Raw genomic sequence first — 23,754 nt, forward strand, 5'->3', positions numbered from 1 at the left:
ACGAGATATTTTGAAACAAATAAAATCGTCTAATAGAGATTAGATGATTTAGGATGTGACTAATTAATCGGATATTTAATGAGATTAAATTTGTCGATTAATTAGACCCGATTTATTAGATTAAATGGACTAAATTGATGCACGATTAATGCGGTGACACATGGGCCAATGGTTTAATGACATTTACTTGGACACATGTCACTTGGAGCCTTGATTTTCCTTGTCCCACATCGGCTAGAATTGGTTTTCTTCCTTCCCCTGTTGCTTATAAAAAAGAGGGGCAGATTACTTTCACATATTATATATATATGCTTATATATAAAAGCGCACACATATTATATATATATGCTAATATATATATGTACGTGCATATATGTGTGCATATAAAATATATATAATTTGGGTTGAATTGTTCAACTCAAATTAGGTCCATTAGTCTTAAAAATTTCGGGTGTTGCATCGGTGTTTCTTTCGAGTGTTGGTCGCTAGCACCGCCGATCTCGAAGACTCGTCGACAAAGTCGGTGTGGACACCGGTAGAGGCGTCACGCGTGGGACGCTTGGTCGACAATTTTAAATATTCCAGGTACGCTTTTATTTACTCTTATTCTTCTAGTAGGTCATGGAATTAGTTTCACGGGTAGGAAATTTTGAATTTCTGTTCCTTTTTCGTTTCCGTTGCGCCCCGTGAAACTAGCAATTGGTATCAGAGCCTAGCTAGTTAGAATCTGAGTAGATAATAGCATAAAATATGATTTTATGCTTGGTACTGGTATGATTATGTTTGATATTTGCGGTGCATGACTGTTAGACATGGACTATGTCCTAGTTGTGTTAGTATAATAGTTATACGTATGGACTATTATGTAATAGTTACATAATAGTGTATAGTGAGATCGATTAAATGTTAATCAAATCCCTCAAAATATTAAGTCCATATCCTTCCACCGTGTAACGCTCGTCAAGACCAAGATCGATGAGTGTGTAGACCTTGCCTTCGCAGGATGCCCTTATCTATCCTAGTAAGACGTTGTGTTTACCAGTGGGTCGGACTTAACTGAGCAAGCCTAATAGGATTAGGAGTTCAGAGGCATGTAGTTGGGCATCGATCTATAAGATAGATTTGAATAAGGAGTTATTCACTCAACTAATCAAGAGTTGCATGTAATGCAATTGGGAAAGTGAGTTCCCTACCTAAATAGCCAGTTCTGGGTGAATCAGCCCTCGCTGACTCAGAGCTTGGTGAGATATGGATCTTGAGCTACTATGAGAATGATATTCTCTGAATCAATGTTGAGGGTCATTGATTTGATATAAATAGTGCGAGCAATATTTATAAAGTCCTCATTAAATATTGTTGTGTCATAATACTTATTTTGTATATTTCTATGGTAGTTACCATGGCAGGGAGCACTTCTAGTACTTTCTGTTTGCGATCCGTCCTTGATAAGGACAAACTGTCAGGGAATAATTTCCTTGGTTGGTATCGAAACTTGAGAATTGTTCTCACCCAAGAAAAGAAGCTATATGTCTTAGAGCAACCTCTTCTTGCGCCACCGCCTGACGATGCCCCCCAAGCTGAGAAAGATGCTTATAGTAAGCATCATGATGATGCCGTAAACGTCGGATGTCTCATGTTAGTCACCATGGACTCGGAGCTTCAGAAGCAACACGAGAACATGAAGGCGTACGATATGATCGTGCATCTCAGGCAGCTCTATCAAGAGCAGGCCCGACATGAGAGATTCGAGATCTCTAAAGCACTTTTTCAAGCAAGGTTGACTGAGGGTAGCCCGGTGGGTCTTCATGTACTCAAGATGATTGGGTACGTTGAGACTCTGGGAAGACTGGGATTTCCTCTTGGTCAAGAGTTGGCCACAGATTTAGTCCTACAGTCGCTGCCCAGCAGTTATAGTCAGTTCATTATGAGCTATAATATGAATGACTACAATAAACCATTGCCTGAACTGCTTAGCATGTTGAGAACAGCTGAGCATGATATCAGCAAGGGGACGTCCGTTCTAATGGTCCAAGGGACCAAAAGAAAGGGCAAGAGCAAGAGCAAAGGCAAGAAGGCTAAAGGTGCATCCAATTTTGACTTGGGTGCGTTGAAGCCTAAAGCCAAGGTGGCGAAGAATGATTACTGCTTCCATTGTGGCAACACTGGACATTGGAAGCGGAATTGTAAGATATACTTGGAAGAGTTGAAGAAGAAGAAGGGAAGTGAGACTTCCACTTCAGGTATCCATGTTATAGAGATTAATGTATCTACTACTTCTACATCTTGGGTATTAGATACCGGATGTGGTGCTCATATTTGTGGAAATATGCAGGACCTAAAGGACAGTAGATCGTTGACAAAGGGCGAGGTGGACCTACGAGTTGGAAATGGAGCAAGAGTTGCTACATTAACTGTAGGGACTTATCACCTAGTTTTACCTACTGGGCTTGTATTAGATCTTAACGACTGTTATTATGTACCTGCTATTAGTAGAAACATAATATCTGTTTCTTGTTTGGACAAGAAGGGATTTTGTTTCACTATAAAGAACAAGTGTTGTTCTATGTACATGAATGATGTATATTATGGCAGTGCACATTTAAGTAATGGTCTGTATGTTCTTGATCTAGATACGCCTATTTATAATGTGGAAACCAAACGGCTCAAATCTAATGATTCGAACCCGACTTACCTCTGGCATTGTCGTTTAGGCCATATTAGCGAGAATCGCATCTCTAGACTCCATAAGGATGGATTACTGGACTCGTTTGATTTAGAATCGATCGAGACATGCGAACCTTGCTTAATGGGGAAAATGACTAAGGCCCCTTTTACCGGAAAAGGTGAGCGAGCTAGTGATCTTTTGGCTGTCATACATACCGATGTATGTGGACCAGTGAACAAGCTTGCTAGAGGTGGGTATCTCTACTTTATTACATTTACTGATGATTTCAGTAGATTTGGATATGTGTTTTTGATGAAACACAAATCTGAATCCTTTGAAAAGTTTAAAGAATTTAAGAATGAAGTGGAGAATCAGTTGGGTAAGAGCATTAAAGTTCTTCGATCAGATCGAGGAGGTGAATATTTGAGCTATGAGTTCGCTGACTATCTTAAACAGTGTGGGATTTTATCTCAACTGACTCCACCTGGAACACCACAATGGAATGGTGTAGCTGAGAGGAGGAATCGAACTTTATTAGATATGGTTCGATCTTTGATGAGTCATGCAAACTTACCTGACTCCTTCTGGGGATATGCTCTACAGACAGCTGCTCTCATATTAAACAATGCTCCGTCGAAATCAGTTGAAAGGACACCATATGAGATGTGGTATGGGAAGCGTCCCAAGATGTCTTTTCTAAAGATATGGGGTTGCGAAGCTTATGTGAAGAGATTATCTTCGGATAAGCTTGGCCCTAAATCGGACAAATGTTACTTTGTGGGGTATCCTAAGGAAACTCGAGGATACTATTTCTATAATCCCATCGAGGGCAAAGTGTTTGTCGCTCGAACTGCGGTATTCCTTGAGAAAGAGTTTCTCTTCAAAGGAACTAGTGGGAGGAAATTAGAACTTGGGGAAGTTCTACCACAAAATGACATTGACCAATCGACGGGCAATGTTGCAGAACAAGTATCACAAGTTGTTGTGGCACAATCTTCTACACAGGTGACACAGGAGCCTCGTAGGTCTAGTAGGATACGTCATGAGCCCGAGAGATATGGATTTCTCGTGACTCAAGACAATGACGTATTGCTCATAGATAATGATGAGCCTACAACCTATGCGGAAGCCGTAATAGGCTCTGACTCTGAGAAATGGCTGGTGGCCATGAGATCTGAGATGGAGTCCATGTACACTAACCAAGTATGGACTTTGGTTGATCCACCTGAAGGGGCAAAACCCATTGGGTGTAAGTGGGTCTTCAAGAAGAAGATTGACATGGACGGTAATGTGATTACCTTTAAGGGCCGACTTGTGGCAAAAGGTTTCAGACAAGTTCATGGTGTTGACTATGACGAAACCTTTTCCCCGGTAGCTATGCTTAAATCCATCAGGATCTTGCTTGCAATTGCAGCTTATTATGATTATGAGATCTGGCAAATGGATGTCAAAACTGCTTTCCTGAACGGGAATCTCCTCGAGGATGTGTATATGACGCAACCTGAGGGTTTTGTCGATCCACATAGTGCCAGAAAAGTTTGTAAGCTACAACGGTCTATTTATGGGCTGAAGCAAGCTTCTAGGAGCTGGAATCTTCGTTTTGATGATGCAATCAAAGAGTTTGGCTTCATCAAGAATGAAGATGAACCCTGTGTTTACAAGAAGGTTAGTGGGAGCATAGTAATCTTCCTGGTGTTATATGTAGATGACATACTTCTGATCGGGAATGACATTCCTTCCTTACAGTCTGTGAAGACTTGGTTGGGAAGGTGTTTCTCTATGAAGGACTTAGGCGAAGCTACCTACGTGCTAGGTATCAGGATCTATAGAGATAGATCCAGGAGACTGCTTGGCTTAAGTCAGAGTGCATACATAGATAAAGTGCTTCGGCGATTTAGCATGCAGGATTCTAAGAAAGGGTCGCTGCCTATGTTACATGGCATAAGCCTTTCGAAGGCTCAGTGTCCTTCTACTCGAGAAGAGAGGGACCGCATGAATAGGATTCCATATGCGTCAGCTATTGGATCCATCATGTATGCTATGTTGTGCACTCGATCAGATGTCTCGTATGCTTTGAGTATGACGAGTCGATACCAATCAGATCCAGGTGAAAGACACTGGATTGCAGTAAAGAACATCCTTAAGTACTTACGAAGGACTAAGGAGATGTTTTTGGTATATGGAAGCGAAGAAGAGCTCGTTGTAAGAGGTTACACCGATGCTAGCTTCCAGACCGATAAGGACGACAGTAGATCGCAGTCAGGGTATGTGTTTTGCCTGAATGGAGGTGCTGTGAGTTGGAAGAGTTCCAAACAGGAGACAGTAGCCGATTCTACCACAGAGGCCGAGTATATTGCTGCCTCTAACGCTGCAAAAGAGGCCGTTTGGATCAAGAAGTTCGTGACAGAACTTGTTGTGGTTCCTAGCATCGCAGACCCAGTGGATCTCTATTGTGACAACAATGGAGCCATTGCGCAAGCTAAGGAACCCAGGTCTCACCAGCGATCCAAACATATACTCAGACGCTTCCATCTCATTCGCGAGATCATCGACAGAGGAGATGTGAAGATATGCAGAATACCAACAGATGAGAATCTCGCAGATCCACTTACGAAGCCTCTTGTGCAGCGCAAGCACGAGGCTCACACTAGATCTATTGGCATTAGACAGATGCCAGATTGGCTCTAGTGCAAGTGGGAGATTGTTGGGAATTGGTGTATGCCCTAGAGGCAATCTATAATCAGTTCTGTAATATGATATCTATTTCATTATATTACGAGGCATATCTGTTATTGTGTAGATTGCGCTAAATATGATTTTACACAATAATGTCCTTGGAATAGTAGGTTCAATAGGCATCAAGTGTGACTTGATTGTGAGATCCTATAATTAATGAACATTATTCCTAAATGTCCATAGTCAAAGTATTATCGTTAATTAGGACAACGATAATACGGTTAGACTAGTGTGAGTGTTGATTGATGACCAAGTCTCATAGGTCATGGATATGGAGATATCAAATCACACCACATGTATACATTAAGAGTAATGTGTATTGGAATGACCCACCATGAGATTGCTACATGGGTTGTTACGTGACTGTCATTAGCATATCTCAAAGTGACTATAGTGTAATGGTCCTTTGACTTGAGGTCACCATAGATTCCTACATGTAATGTCATATACTTTGATACTGTCAAACGCCACTGTAACAGGATGGTTATAAAGACAGTTATTGGGTATACCACAGAGCATGGAGAGGAATGTGAGTGATCAAAATAGAATTTGTCCCTCCTACGAAACGGGAGCGATATCTCACGGCCACTTGGTGGTTAAGTCTAAAAGTGTATGCATACCCAAATGAGTCGATATAACGATATCGAGCTCATTTGTTCTGATAGACTTAACCGGTAAACCAAGAAAGAGAAATATTGAGCCATACAAGGATGTCATCGACCATGCCTTGGGCTCAATAGAGATATAGGGGACAATGGATTATATTACACGGTAATATAGGTCACGAGGTTCGTCGAGAAATTGACTTTCCGATTACTTGAGTAACGGTGATGCATTGCTAGATGCCGCTCACTGTTTGTAATATTGAAATAGAGATTTTGATATTACTATCAACGTAATTGGGAACCTACAGGGTCACACACTACGACTAAATTGACGAGATATTTTGAAACAAATAAAATCGTCTAATAGAGATTAGATGATTTAGGATGTGACTAATTAATCGGATATTTAATGAGATTAAATTTGTCGATTAATTAGACCCGATTTATTAGATTAAATGGACTAAATTGATGCACGATTAATGCGGTGACACATGGGCCAATGGTTTAATGACATTTACTTGGACACATGTCACTTGGAGCCTTGATTTTCCTTGTCCCACATCGGCTAGAATTGGTTTTCTTCCTTCCCCTGTTGCTTATAAAAAAAGGGGCAGATTACTTTCACATATTATATATATATGCTTATATATAAAAGCGCACACATATTATATATATATGCTAATATATATATGTACGTGCATATATGTGTGCATATAAAATATATATAATTTGGGTTGAATTGTTCAACTCAAATTAGGTCCATTAGTCTTAAAAATTTCGGGTGTTGCATCGGTGTTTCTTTCGAGTGTTGGTCGCTAGCACCGCCGATCTCGAAGACTCGTCGACAAAGTCGGTGTGGACACCGGTAGAGGCGTCACGCGTGGGACGCTTGGTCGACAATTTTAAATATTCCAGGTACGCTTTTATTTACTCTTATTCTTCTAGTAGGTCTTGGAATTAGTTTCACGGGTAGGAAATTTTGAATTTCTGTTCCTTTTTCGTTTCCGTTGCGCCCCGTGAAACTAGCATAGGGATGGCACTAGAGAGGGTTTGGGACGACTATATCAATCCTCTACATATACCCATTAAGAAAAGCTAATAATAAATCCTTCCCAAACCCGTTGAGATTTTAAAGGAAAATTCTCAAACCCATCCCACTAATTTAACGAAAATTCACTGGGAACTCATTCTTCGCCTGTTAATAAGTTTGCCAGAAATGTTTCTATGAACTTATTATAACATCTGATTTATAGAAAATGATTTGATATAACAGACATCATTCAAATACAAAATATAAATTATAGATAAATAATTATACGAAAGAAAATAAACCATAACACTTATAAGTTCATAAAATGTTTGAGAAAAATGAACCACAGCACTTATAAGTTCATAGTATGTTCAAAAATAATAAACCATAACGCTTTCAAGTTCATAACACTAAACAAGTATTAAAAATACTAGAAATTTGAATTATAATAAAAGGAAATAAAAGAAAATAATAAATGTTATTTTGAAAATATGAGTAATATGGAGTGTAATTTAGTAAATGTATGCTTAACAGGTTTGGGATAGGTTTTGAGATAAAATCCTAACCCCTTCCCAAACCCTACAGGGTTTTTACCTCAGATTCTTAAACCCTTCTTATGACTCAACAGATAAAACCCATTAAGCACCTATCATGGTTCAGGATGGGTGAAATACACGTTTACATAAACCTGTTGCTATCCCTTGCCTCGACTTGTGCTGGCTCTTAATTATGACTGTTTTTCATATTTCTCGACCTGGGCCAACATTGTACATGTCGACCCGGTGACTATTTTGGCCAACACACGCTCAAAGAGTTGTCCTGGAACATTTATTTACAACGACACGACCATGATATTGGCCCAGGTTTGTGATTTTAAAATTTTCAGACAAATATTCTCTCGTATTGCCCTGATGATCCCTGTATATCCAGGCCAACGCTAGCCTCTTGCATAAGCGTTGGTGCAGTTTTTCCAACATGAATTGAAAGCTTTATAACAGTTCTCAATTGAAATGCTTGGGCGATGCTGATTAGTCTTGGGCCAAGAGTCTGCCATTCGAAAAATCGTCGTATGCTGGAAAATAAAGTAGTGAGGTGAAAAAGAAATGAGTTGCTGCTACAATACAGTGATGGATCACAAGGACTAAGAAAAGCAGAAACAGAGGAATTTATCAACTTCGATATTCCCTTGGAAATTCCTTTTGCCGCCCCCAAACTCGATTAACTACTCATTTAAGGATATCAAACATTTATTGAATCAATATTTGGGGGATATCCCCTTGTACAATCGTAAGGGGCTGGAGCCGTTTATGCCTAAATCTGGTTGAACAGAAGAATATCATTTTGTCTCGAATATGTACTAACGTGAAAGTAATCCCTATATACTATGTTCCTCCTCATGTTAGGAAAGCTTTGGACTTTGGGACTTTGTCACAACTTGCCAGGACCCAACCAATCATCTGCCTCTCATTCTCGTAGATCACCATCTTGTCCTGCATCGATATGTCTGCAAAATTGCAACAAAGGAATGAGCCACAAGCAACCGGGTTTATGAACTATGTTGTGATGATACATATGCCTAAGTTACAGAAAAAATTATCTGCAGTTTAATTTTATCAAATCTCAACAAGTTAATGATCAAGCTAAGTATTTCATATTAAGCAATCCAGGAAAAACTGAGTAGCGCCAATCACATTATATGTTGTTTATAGCAGTCTGATTATTGTTGAAAACGATCTTGTTAATCCTTTTCAGATCAACGGCTCAAACTGCTGCCAGACAGATAAGCTCAAAGGGTCTGGATCAGCTTAGTTCGTAGAGAATGCTCTTACCTCCAACAATGTTATAATTCTGCAGCCCTGCTTCGGTTCCATCGAGGACTCCCAAGCAGACATTTCCTTTGGACTGGAGCAAATCATGAACAAACCTCACTGTTATTCAAGCGCAACAAGCATTACTTTGTTTAGAGGATAGCATTTCAAAGCTGGTGCTTACCGATATTATGAGATAAGATTCGGGAGGAATTTCAAACTGGGTCTTAGATTTTCCAGTGCTCGGAAAGCTCAGAGCGAAGGGCTTGAAATATTTCGTCACATCCTGGGTGTTCTTGTATGGCCTTGGGCCTTTCCAACAGAGTGGGAGAGTCGGATCATCAATTGCTTCCTCAAATGGTTTTCCCATTAATTCCTTTTTTACCTGAAATAATCCGATGTACGAGTAAAACAATAGAAATGCTGAAGTTTAAGGACAGGGGAAACAATTTTACTTTTTATCAACTCACCAGAAAGGCCAAAGCTTGATAAGCCTGAGAACTGAGGTACGTGTAAGAGCTTCCGCTATCGAAAATTATGGGCAAATTTCTGAACCCAGTGGATTTTCCGGCGAAAGTCAGCTCTGCAATCCCAGGAGAATAATGTTTTCTGCACATATAAGGACCGAAAAGACAATCTAGAATCAGATAGCAATGGAAATGGAAGATCAAGAAAACTGACATCCAGATGGAGTAATTACGATTCATGGGGCATCGATGCCCATGTTACACGAGAAGGGTGTAAAGGCCGTCACCAAAGAAGAGGTACCCTCCTCCTCTCGAGCTTAAGCAGTGGCCCACAATGTTTCTGACTATACCCTGAGCGCTGAGCTGTGATGTGAGGCTTGATTTCCCTCTCCCCAGACCGAGAACTCCATCTATGAAACGATGAGACGAAACAGGAAGCCGAACATATCCACATCTGCACCAATGAGAATACGTGGGGTAACTCGATGGGATTTAAATCCGTGAAGAAAAAAATATTACTATGATTTTTTTCTTTCTTTCTTTCTTTTCAATTACAAGTGAGGTCCATGGGCCTAGTTGGACATTAAGGAAAATGCAAATAGATTTGTTTCAGCTTAGACAGCTGAAACAAATATTAGGTCTACAAGACCAGGCAAAGTTATCGACCCGAGGGCTAGGTGGGGACTAAGCTGAGTGCCACTTGATAATTTGAAGGAGAAGACATCCTTGACAAGGACCCCGAGAGACGAGCCTCCATCTTCGTACTCAATCTCATAGTCACACTGCTGCAGGCCCTCGCACCTGTAGTCTCCAGGCTGCAAAGATGCACAGATCGGATCCTCGCATATCACTAATTCACTGGGTCGATAGCGCGGATGAGGAGTCTGTATTTCAAGCAGATGAACATTAATTTAGGCCTAAGGAACTCACATTCACATCAATGATGCTAAAGAAGGTGTAAGTCATCTAAAGTGTCTCGAGTATGACGTACATCAGTGCATCGTTTACCAGGGACGTCGCATTGGAGCCATGTGAGGTCACTGCCAGTATCAGGATCGAGGAAGTATGGTTGCGGAGGATTCCCTATGAGAAGAGTCACATTATATGACCTGCAACAGTGCAGCTTAGTCAATGCTCAAGGATTTACAACAAGACTGGCAGATAACTGAAATAAGAAGAGGGGCCCCCATTAATTGAGAATCAAATTACCGGTCGAACGTAATGAATGCAAAAGGTCGACGACAACTCCCAAACTTTAGCACAAATATAATGAACAGTTGGTTAAAAGAAGCGTCGCTGAGTCCATTTCATTCTCTTTCCATTTCGTTTTTTCTTTTTCTTTCTTGCTTCTTCTGTTATCTTTATCCAAATAACTCCTTCCGCTCAAAAGCAGAGCAGTCGAAATTACACAAGCAGGATCAGGAATCGTGATGAACTCTTTCGATCATTTTCAAGAATGCAATTCCGAATACATTCTGTGTTCAGGCAATCATACCCACTGGGATAGACATTCCCGTCGACCGGGAGGACGATGGAGGACCTGACCCGATTGAGCACCATGGACAAAGATGATGCCGTTCGATACGATGCCAGAGGGTTCCACCTGTCCCGATCATACTCATAGTAATCCCTCGAAGAAGATGACGACAGTGCCAATCCCAAACCCACTGTGATCAGCATCATCACGAGACCCACCTCCCCCTTCTTCATCCCCTTACTGACAGAGACTCAAAAGTTTGAAGCTTTCTTTCCTCTGTTTCTGCTGATTGGCCAAAGAAGTTGAGAGAAGCGGTTAAATTGTTTGGAAATGGCCTTTCTAATATATGTCTTCTGCTGATGCTGAGGTTGACTACTATAAACCATGTCGAATGAGGTTGGGGAATATTAATCTGTCGGGGTCTGCCCTGTCCTGTCCTGTCCTTAACTTGCGTGGCAAGGATTCATTTGGCATTGCTTGCTAGGCATGAAGATCTGTTCAATTGGCTTTGCCTTGGCGATGGGGGCAATTGGGATAAATCAGGGGGAGATGAAAATGGTATTTCTTCTTCTGATGGATGAAGTGCCAAAGGTTCTTTACTTAGTTGCTTGTTTATTTCTTTCCTAGCCTCCCTCATCTGCCATTGAATTGGATTGGGAAATTTATGCCCGTAAAAGTCTTCCTTTGATTCTTCGGTTTTTGTTTTTTTCAAGTTGATAATAGCAAGAATTGCAGAAGAAAAGCATCCTAAGTCTTTTTCGGTGTGCACCTTGGTATCGATGAACCCAACGAGTTATGAATAAATCAGTTCGAGCCGGGTCAGCCTTAAACTCTCCCAATCATAAATTTTTTATATTAATAAGATTCAAATTCAAAACTTTACTTAATGGGAATAAGTGTCGAACTGCGTGAATGAACTTGAGTTGGAAAAGGCATCCTAGCTAAATCTATCAGAGCTGAGGAAGAATCTGATTATAAGACATGGTAGCTTCCTGGAAGCTTCTTTGAAGAGACTGTCAAAGGACTACTCTTCTTCAGAGTCGCAAAAGCCACCTGGTTTGGAGTTTCTCCATGTTATGGATCTGTTAAGTCCCCATTAATTCCATCGGATGGAACCCGCATTTAATAGCGGACCCATCCGATGATCGTCAATGGAACTTCACGCAGCGTATACGCACAGAACCTATCACTGAACCGTTATTTCGCAGAATACCGGAACTACGACATTCAATCCCTATTGTAGGAAATTGGTATCTAACTCTAATCAAAGAGCACGAAAGCTGTAATTTTTATTAATTGTTCAAAAAACAACTATTGTAACCCTAGGGTTTTACAAAGTTTAAATAGGAATTAAAACACCAAAATTGCACGAAAGACATAAACTATTCCTAAAATTGTAAAAACGCCCAAATAACATTAAAAATATCATTTTGAGGCCCTAAACGATAGAATTCGCCTTAAATCTCGTCATTTCAAAGCCAAAGGCGGTGAATTGTGCTTCGGAGGCCGTTTCCCTTGAGACAGGGTCGTCAGAACCTATTTTTCTTGAGATAATGATTTGTTACGTCGTCTGTCGTATCATTCTTCCCTAGATGGAGAGAATTCGCCCTCGAATTGTCATCATCCGAGCTATCACTTGATGTCCAGAACCTAGAGCGGGGACTTGTTGTGAAATCTGGGGAAGTTGCCTTGGTTGAAAGGAAATTACTGGAGCAGCAGCCGCCTTTGATTCGTGGGGCTGATGTCTCTTCAAACTGCCTGACTGAACATTAGATGGAATGGGCAAAGAGTCAACACCATACCGGTTACTCAGCCCCAAAATTTACTTGCTCGAAAATTGAGATATTCTAAGATCTGTCTGAGGATGTCGTGCCAAGTCAACACACCTCATAGCAGCGTATAAGAAAGCTATAACCTGTAATGTTTTACCCAGGCCCATGGTATGTGCTAGAATGCAACCAAGACCTTTATCTCCAGATTTTACTTTCCCAATTGACTGTACTATATTTTCCCACATAAATCTGATCCCTGTCACTTGATGAGTTTTCAACTTTGCCGAAATGCTAGGAGGAACCCTTACAGCTACTTCATCCCTTTCTCCAACGACATTTACAATATTACCTCTGATGGCATCGCCAAGCACATCAATACCGGCTCCCTCAAGAGCACTCCAATCTGAGATTGTAGAGTTCACTGCAGTTGACTTTGCAGAGAATTGCTGTTGCAGAGATCTAAGGCTTTCTTGACGTTCCTTTTCGAGAGCAATTTTTCTTTTGGTTTCTTCCCCTAATTCAACATCATCAAGTATTCTTCGAATTTTCCTTTTACGCTTCTTCTTTGACCTGGTTGCAGCATCAATGCCTGAATCTGATGTGTATGAATCAGAACCAGAGCTGGACAATTCAGCATATTCAGATCGCATGGCTCCATCCAATTTTAGTGTTAAGCTCTGCAAAACACTAGGAGTGCAGCAACAACATTGCCAGCCCAAGGTTTGGACCTTAGACAAGAATTCTTCACCAAGATTTCTCTCGATACAGGTTGTGCAAAATAAATGATTGCATGATTTACAGTTTACTAACTCGCTGCTTCAGTCGTACCATCCACAATAGCACTCCGAGCACTCGGAATCCTTCACATTAATCTTACATTTGCAACTTATGCATACAATCACCTTCAGTAGAGGGTGCGGATGCACTTTTTCAGTCTCTTCACCACAGGCAGTGCAACGAAATTTACCCTTCACTTGCATTGTTGTTTCATCTCCTGAAACATCGGTCAACTTATTGGCATCATCCTTTACCGTCTCGGCCTCATCAGCATCTTCAACACTCACAGACCGGCTCCTTTTATTGTTAGCATTTAGATCCTCATCCTCCTCCTTCATTCGCTTAGAGCCCCTAGTTTCAATTAAATCCGGCAAAGTAACGTCTGCAGGACCCACTGGAGATGCATCCTCCATGCGCATATCCTCATTTTGAATATCTCGCCCATCTGAGTTACCGGTATCTAGATCAACAACACTCTTCTTTGACACCCTGCTTCAGTCTCTTCTTGTGCCGCCTTCTTTTCAAATGAAGTTGAAGTTTACGGTCAAGGTTCGCATCTTCCTCTTCTTTAACCTTTTTGAAATTTCCCTTCTCATCGACTCCAGGAAACTTCAGTCCCATTTCAACTGCTTGCTGTGGAGTGCTGGCCAAATAAACAGAAGCCCAATGCTTGGTACCAAATGAAGCAGCGCTTTCTGATGCGCCACCCTCAGAAAATATTTTGTTCAACGAAGACCAATCTTCAGTCAGGTTATCGGCCATATCCTCTTTGCTTTCTTCACTAGCAATTTTTTTCTGAAGTAAACCACTTGCACCCTCCTCCAACACTCGACCATGTTTCCTTCTTAAAGGCTTGATGCTTTGAAGATGCTTCTCAGCCTCGACCACCAACTCTGTGACTTCCCCAGTAACTTGAGATCCAACCCAATGGGTCCTCTTTTTCCATGCTTCAGTCGAACAGTCATTTGGAGCCTGGCTCTCTATCCATTTAAAAAGACTTGGTAACTCTATACCGGCGCCATCAAGTTGTTCCGAGGATGAAGCCAACACATTTGAATCATCAACAGTTCAGCATCGGACAATTCTCTGGAAATAAACTTGCCATTAAAGAACTCTAACGCACCAGAGCTACTCAATTCACCCTACAATTTGTCAGTGTTTCCCCTATCCTCCTCCCCCTTGTCAAACTTGGGCTCTCCATCACCTCCCGCTACAAAAAATGCGTCATCAGAGGGATCCTCTTCGGAAAACAAAGTCGCGTCCCCTTCAGAATTGAAATCATACTCGATTTCCTCCAAGTTCGCAACCGAATTAGGGACTCGTCTACGCCTTGGGTCGACCTCCTACTGAGCCTCCATCAGCGCTCCCATCCTTTCGGCTAGGCGATCCACAATCACATCCAACCTACACTCCAATCGGGTATCAATGATCTGCTTGATCCTCCGATCCAACTCGTCCTCCTCCGCATCACGACGTTGATTAATCGCTCTTCGGGGCGGCATCACTAATCCAAGAATGAACGCAGCTTTGATACTAACTGTCGCAGCGTACGCACACAGAACGTGTCACAGAACCGTTGATTCCGCAGAATACCGAAACTACGACCTTCAATCCCTATTGATTCTTTGAATTCCTAGGAAATTGACATCCAACTCGAATCAAATCCGAGAATTGGGCAAAAAACGAAAGATCCAATTTTTATTAATTGATCAAAAAACAACTACTATAACCTAGGGTTTTACAAAGTTTAAATAGGAATTAAAACGCCTAAATTGCACGAAAGACATAAACTATTCCTAAAATTGCAAAAACGCCCAAATAATATTAAAATGCCCTTTTAGGCCCTAAATGATGAAATTCGCCTTAAATCTCGTCATTTCACAGCCAAAGGCAGTGAATTGTGCTCCGAAGGCCGTTTCCCTTGAGACAGGGTCGTCAAAACCTATTTTTCTTTAGATACCGATTTGTTATGTCGTCTGCCGCATCAGAACTTAACATCTGTGGCGGAACCTTAAAATTTGTCCCAAGATTGCATGCCTAAAAGAACTGTCCAACCATGTGTTAATGTTGGATTTCCGGGGACACTTCTACTCGTATCATACATAGGTTTCGAGGAAGAAGTGCGTGCTCGCCATCCTCTCTCCTTGAGGAGGAACCCTTTCGAGGCTGAGGTTAGGCCGGGTTCCTTTGCGTGCGAAAGAAATTCAAGATTATACATTACGATATCTTCATTCGTAAAAGTAAAGTACCACATGAGCCCAAGAATGACTGTAGACTTGATTAAGTGAACCAGTGCAACAGCACTCGTATTAAGTTCCAAAAGCCCCTTACATCCGATAGATTCCGACCCCAACAAGGGTTAGATCTTCCGTCTCAGGAGGCCGGTGTAGGAAGGAAAAATATTAGTTGAATAATAACCAATCGGAATGTTTGTAAGTGGAAATCTATGGGCTCGTTGTGCGGCCATTTTCCCACTTTCAAGCATTTTAATTGGGTGTTACACACCCAAGTGTAGATTAAGGCTTCTATTAAGCCCACAGAAGGCCCATCTAGGTGCTGCTTGAAATGCGACAAAAACTTAAAAATCATACTAACAAGGGTTTATTAGTCGTGTGGGCTGCACGAGTTATTCAATTTGGCCATCTAACAGTACTTTTTAGCTGACTTTCAAATTATGTCTCGCCATTGACCATTAAATACGTACCAACATATGTGCACACAAACTTTGTAAGTTTGTATAATGGCATAAATGCCTCGGACACTCCATTTGGGGAGCAAACAACATTGAGTTTCACGGGATTAGAGTCACCATGGTAATCCAAAGAAAATTTAGAGCAAACAAATACTTCTTGACAACTCTTGTTAGACATAATGATCCATTTGGAAATAGATAATTTCATGGAAGAAGTCCCAAAAGACGATAGAGCCATATTGAAATTAAGGATATAATCTCGATTTGTAAGCTTGATGATGATCATAGAAAGAAGGAGATCTCGACTTGTAAGCTTGATGATGATCACCTGCATCCCTATTGGAGAGGAGCTGCTGCATCAATGCGCATGCAGTACATGAAACGGGAACAAAAAAATGGTAAGCAACTTCAATTCACGTAAGGAAGAGAATACATGTTGTCTCGAGAAGCGCACTCCTTAGGATCCTTAGCAGGAGGAATAACATTTAATACTCGATTTACCATAATACCGAAAGCAATATCTCCCATAATTGTTTTTATTTAAAAAGAAGTTGTTTCTTGTGAAGACAAACTTCTTTTATTTCATAAATGAAAATTTATGACTACGGCAATCATATACACCAAAAATTTTAATCTTGTTAGATAACAATATCAAAAGGTCTTTTACAAATTGTTGGAAAAGATGGTAGTCTTAGATTTAAGGAATGAAGAAAATCCCTTCAAGCCTCAATCCAGTGCTTGCAGCTAAGTGCATGGAGAGTTTTTTTTTTCCCTTTATTTTTGGATGATCAAGTGTGTATGGAGAATTTGAGCATACAAGAGTATACAGATTCAGGAAATATGAACTATCAATTCCACCCACCACCTCCTAGTCGAAGTCAGCGATGATATTTGAGGACTGAAGTAAGGAGATTTCGACCAATCGGTGGTGGCCACCTCCCAAAACTCGAAAAAAGAAAGACAGAATGCACATCTCTTTCTAAATTTATTAGGGTCTCATCGTTGGCCAGTAGCCTAGCTAAGTTCCATCCTTAATCTCGTCATTTCCAATATGTGCAGTGAAATTTTTTTAAAAGAATATACATATTTAATAACCAAAGTTGAATTTTCTATATTTTTTTAATCAGCTTGCAAATGGTAAAATTTGATGTCATAAAACTCCTAAGGAAGTACATTAAATTTTAAGTTACCCCTCTGCTTTATAATCTAGTGTACCTATAGGGTTTATAGCCGGGGCAATTTTTACAATTAAACTTACAAATGCCACAACAATTTCTGATTTTTTGACTACAATGTTCTCATTTCCCTCTTACATTTTTTTGTGATATTACTAAAAAATAAGAGAAATTGAGGAATCCTATTGACATGTGACATTACCACGTAGTATACCCGTTACATATAAAACTTTCTCCCTTATAACTGTTAGAGATATTATCAGGTTATTAAGGAAATAGAATATTTTCAAAATAAGATCGTATTGATCAGTTAGGTAGTTAATATTCTTAGGACATATTCTTAGGATTTTCTAGATCTGCTTTCGATAACATTCAGTATCTTTAATATTTATCTCTAGATTCCTATGGCCTATGAATATGCGCATTCTTCATGATTTTTATTGAGTCGTTCTATTTAATCAATATATATTTTATTTGCCTTATGGCCACCGCATATCCTTTGTATCTCTACTCTCCCCTATCAATTATATGAAATTCGTCATTGTATCAGAGCGGAACAATGGCACTGGATGATGATGACTAAGACAACAACAATGGACCTTTGAAGGCAAAAAGGTGAAAGTCAATATTTTCCAGCCTCTGAATCCAAGATGCTCAAAGCCATTTTACTCGACCTTTGAAGGCAAAAGTCTCGAGTTGATTGTTACATTATTCCTCGACCTCTGAAGCCAAGGAGCTCAAGTCGATTTCTCGATGATTATTGGGCAAGTAACTCAAGTCAATCCATGCTAGTTATCTGCTATTCAAAGAAGCTCATGTCGTCGTCAAACTCGTCTCTATATGCAAGACGAACATTTCACTGCGCTACATGCTCATATTGAAGGGGAGTGTTAGAGATGTTAGGTTATCAAGGAAATAGAATATTTTCAAAATAAGATCGTATCGATCAATTAGGTAGTTAAAATACGTAGAAAATATTCATAGAATTTTCTAGATCTGATTTTGATATTATTAAGTATGTTTGATATTTATTTTTAGATTCCTTGTGGCCTATAATTAGGCACATTCTCTATGATATTTGTTGAGTTGTTCTATTTAATCAATATATATTTTATTCATGTGGTTTTGGCCTTATGGCCAACATGTATCCATGTCATCCCTACTCTCCCCTATCAATTATATGAAATTCGTCACATGATTTTCTCTTCCATCCAATTTCTTTTCCTATTTTACTCTACAAATCATGTTCTCTCTTAAGTTTGTAATCTTTAAGTTCTTCTTCTATCTTATCTTCTTTCTCCTTCCTTCAACCCTTTTATATCTTCCCACTGTTAACGAACATGCGGGTAACATCTTAAATAATTCAATTAACATATCAACTCATTCGGTTAGAGATATTTTTAAGTTAGAATGTATTGTCTTTGGAAAATGGGAGAAAGATTTTTTTGGTCATATAAATTTGGCCTTTAGTCAATTCTAGTCATATAAATTTTAAAAATGCCGAATCAGTCTATATATATATATATATATATATATATGTTCCGTAAGGTAATTTTGGTCCATTCCTTAATGGGACGGTAACGGATGTTGATGTTGACACTAATACCGTTAAATAACGCCACATGGCAATTTCTTATTGGCGGAAAATTTAAAATTTAAAATAAAAATCGAAACACAAAAAAAATTGAAAAATTAATAAAAAAATAAATTTTAAAACAGAAAATTAAAAATTTAAAAATAAATAAAATAAAAGGAGAGACCCAGCACCTGTCGGTGAAATCTAAGGTTGCCGACGACCTCATCCAGGGGGTGGGGCGCTGGTGGGGCCCCGACCCCCGAAACGCGCCCGTGATTACCCCAAATCTTGGGCGCGATTTCAGGGGTAGGGGTAGCGACTGGCCCTTACCCTCGGAGACGAGTGACCCAACCCCGACAAGGTGTTGGGTCTATTTATTTTTTTTTAATTTTCTAGTTTAAATTTTATTTTTATTATTTTATTTTTATTTATTATTTTCTTTTAAAATTTTAAATTTTCAACAAATAAGAAATTGTCACGTGGCCTTATTTAACAGTGTCAGTGTTCACGATAGCATCTGTTACCGTCCCGTCACGAAATGGACCAAAATTTCCTTACGAAGCAAACATATGAGACTGATTCGGCACTTTTAAAACTTATATGACTAAAATTGACTGAATATCAAACTTATATGACCAAGATATCATTCTCCCCTTTGAAAATATATATTTTAGATTGTAAAATAGAACTTTATCTGATTTTTCTACATAATTTTGTTTTGTTTATTGTATACAATCTCTATCAATTTAACAAGTTCTCAACATGCTTCATTGTTTCTTATGCAGTCTTCTGGATTAAATTTTAATTGGACAATATTATGATACCTATCTCTATATAAATGTCACTGATGATGTACAGTTCTATCAAGAATTACATTTTTAATCATATCTTATTTTTATCCATCAATATTTTGAATAGATCATTACAAATAGGATGGGTAGTGCTAGCGTCTTCTTGTCGAATGTATCAAATAACTAGAAAAAGCTTTAATTATTATAACTAGACTTGAAGCCCGCGCTTGTGATTTTTTTTGTTAATTTTTCGTAAATAAATAAATATAATCTTTATGTTTTTATGACTTTTATGTTTATGACTTGTATGTAGTATTATATATTAGTAGACATAACATTGATTGAGAGTATAAATTTGTTATTATTATATGTTACTTTTTTAATAGAAACTTTTAAATTTATTTGTAATATAATTGTATAGATGGTTTTATTTATTTTTCATAGAAATTTATTCAGAAACAATATACAGTATAATGCTAAATCCAATATAACTTCCCATATGAATAGTTATATTAAATAATACATATTTCATGTATCAATATTATAAAAATAGGGCAATTTGTATATTTTGTAGTAATAGGAGTTACATATTTGCAACTCTTATCTTAAAAGTTCCATATCCATATAACATATTGGACATAGTAATAGGAGTTATAAGGGGGAGCCCCTTGATCCGATCCCACTCTCGGTGACCATCCAACCCCTCAGCGTTATTTTGTTGGGGTTTAATTGATTTATTTTGTTTAATTTATCATTTTTCTTTTACTTTTTAAATAATTTTAATTTGCAACCACTGATAAATTACTACGTAGGCAAAATTTACGCTGTCAAGTCCACATTAAAAATGTCTTTTTGCAAAAATAAAATATGAAAAAAGCATAATAAAAATAAGAAAAGTTGAATGAAAAGTTTTGAACACAAGACAATTAATATAACTCACCATGTTTCTATCACTACAATACTAATAAACTTATGCTCATCTCTTACAATCTTTAATTTTTTTATTAATTATTTTTGATGGGTTATTAAATTGAAGAAGATGAATGAAAAGTAAGCATAACAAGAAATTGAAAATATATCTGCGTCCAATGCACTTCCCTAGTCATCAAAGAAAAATAAAAGCCGTAAATCGCCAATAAGAAGAGTAAAGATAACATATTGTACTATCCATATATATAAATATATAAATATAAGTAAAATTGACTCCTACACCATTAAATACTTCCTCATTAATAGAACAAAATTATTAACATAATTTATTTAAAAGATTAATAGAGATTATTTGAAATAATTCATATATTTCATACATAACATTTCTTATTGTAATATACGAACTTATTGCAATATAAAAATAACAATTGAATTTATGAAATAAGGATGCCATAAAACTTATATTTAAAAAATATGTATTCGGATTTGTGTAAAAATGTAATATACAATGATGAAATAGAACACAATACACAATAATTGAGTTCCGTACTTGAAATTATTTATCGAACCATTCAAAAGTAGTCTAACTTTATTAATTCGCCACCGTATGAAACATAAAATTATCATTGAAAATATTTTTCCATGTTAATAAGTAAATATATTTTTCAAAAATCAAACTAATTATTATAAGAAATGATATATATGTTTTTGTATTAAAAAGAACACACACACACACGTATATATACAATGGAAATGATATGATCCTATAGAAGAAAAACCTATGACACAACATTATGAATTGAAGCTCATAAATAAAATAAAAATAAAATTTAAAAATGCGGATCTCCTAAACAAGATTTTAAAAGGCACCAAATAATTTTTTAGCCTAATTACAAAACTTAATATATGCGACAGATCTACAATAATAATTAATTTAAAAAATGACACATATAATTGAAATAATTAATTTCAAATTATTATTATTATTATTATTATTATTATTATTAACTTACTCTAATCCATAGCAAAAAAAACTATTGAAGATTAATATTTGAAAATTAATAATTAATAATTAATAATTATTTTTAATAACAGAATCGGTGTTTCTGAATGTAATTAATTACAATAGTAAATTATATAGAAATATATGCGTCACGACTCGAAATTTCAGCAAAGTTTCCCCTATATTTCCTCGATATCCAATATCACATAAACTATTCATATAAAACATAATTTCCACAATTCCAAAAAACATACAACCAATCCAGCAAACTCTAATAAGTGTATACTTCTCAAGAGAGTACTTTTTTCTCAACCACATCAATAAACCAACTAAACCAAAAATTTCAGGTTCAAATACATTCTATACAAAAAGATTACTTATCAAGTAACTAAGTTCCCTACTTGGTCCTCCAAGCTGATCCCCGATATCCAAAAAGTTCTCCTATACTGCTAGTCTAGCTCCTAGATTATCGGAAAAATATATGGGGAATGTGAGCCGCATCTCAATAAGCACTATATCCCAAAGAAAAATGAATTATTATTAAATAAATATTTAATTGCAAATAATCAAATATTCAAATAAATAATACAATCACATTCAATCCAATCATCAACTCACTCGCACACATATACGGTATTTATATACATATACAAACTATAATAATAATTACATCCAATATAGTAACTAAATTTAAGTCCTACAAATAAATACACACAACTCTTCCAACTATTTCCCTAATATCCAATATCACATAGATATCAAATATCTATTCATTAGCATTCCATAACAACTCACAACACAATTACTTGACTGATCAAACTCTGACAACAACACGGCTTTCACAAAACAACTTCAGATAATCTCAACAATCATCACATCTCCAGCAATACAACCAATCAATATAGCTATAGGGTTGCATTCCCTCACAATAGAGGTATGACGGTACCGTGACCCTTCACATCTCATTCATATCATCCTCTACTCCCAATATCCATGTCTCATAAACGGGGGTCGCCGATTAACCTCTTGCGGTAAAAGTTCACCTCAATTTATATTCCATCAGGTCCAGCAGCTGATCAAGCCCATTTTATAATCTGTCGAGTCCAGCAGTCCCATGGCTATAGTTAAACAACACCACGAGCATAATCAATTGCAATCATGCCATCTCATCTCATATATCATCATACACAAACACAATCCTAATCACATTACAATGGCAGCATGTTATCATTACATATCTCATATACAATCAGCATACACAATCACACTGCATATCTCGAATCAAAATAAAACATAAAAGGGCAATATCTCTTAAATCAATTCACATAACATAGCAATGCCGATTTCTTAATCTCTAACTATCACAATATTCTTCTTAAATAATTTATATAACTATATTACATCATTTTATAAGGGAATAAAGTACTCACGTAACATATATATATATAATTTCACAATGGAATAAAGTACTCACCGACAACTCCAAGAAAGATAGGTCACTGGGTCAAACCGCCAAAGTGCAAGAATTCAATCTCCTCAATCCCTATGATTTGCAAATATAAATTTAGAGAACAATTAACACAACACCATTACGGCTTCCTATACCTGCTACAATCTTCTTTAGAACCTATTATTTCCAATAAGTCCTGATTTATATTATATTCATTATGTTCATTTCTCATCTATGTCAAAAACTACTTAAACAATCTCCATAATTCCCATTTAAATAACCTTGATTGTTCTTGTCAATTTCTAAATGAGAGATTCATAAAAGACCAAAAATATATAATCACAATAATAGCAACAACCATATAATACTCTATACAAGAAATCCGACATCATGAAACTCAAGACAGCAAAGCATAATCTCCTAGCATTGCCTGCCCAATATTATTTATAAAAATTTATAATAACTTTTCTAAGCTAAATACTAACTTAGAATGTTGATAATCCAAAAATAGGTATAATGTTTTAGTGGCCACATCCAAATACACAGATAAAGACAACAGTAGATCATCCCCCACCAGTCTCACAACCCATGTGGATATCTAGCTCTTCACACTTCCATTACTTCCATCTCACAATATAGCAAAGCACATACGAGCAACAACTTTAATGAAAAATCAACTCTCAGTACAACCACTAAATCAGCAAGCACTTAAATCTTTCCTTATAACCATCAGTTGGGCTTCGACATAAACTCATTTACTAATGATATTTAGCTTGCTCTGTTGTCTTTACCATCAACCA

At 37.7% G+C, this 23,754-nt stretch overlaps 2 pseudogenes; both read right to left on the reverse strand.

Moving 5' to 3' along the window:
- Window positions 1-8,148: 8,148 nt before the first annotated feature.
- On the reverse strand, window positions 8,149-11,021 carry LOC116198988 (annotated as a pseudogene).
- Window positions 11,022-12,610: 1,589 nt separating this feature from the next.
- On the reverse strand, window positions 12,611-14,405 carry LOC116200386 (annotated as a pseudogene).
- Between the last annotated feature and the right edge of the window lie 9,349 nt (window positions 14,406-23,754).

This window comes from Punica granatum, chromosome 3 (assembly GCF_007655135.1).
Source record: "Punica granatum isolate Tunisia-2019 chromosome 3, ASM765513v2, whole genome shotgun sequence".
Taxonomy (NCBI): domain Eukaryota; kingdom Viridiplantae; phylum Streptophyta; class Magnoliopsida; order Myrtales; family Lythraceae; genus Punica; species Punica granatum.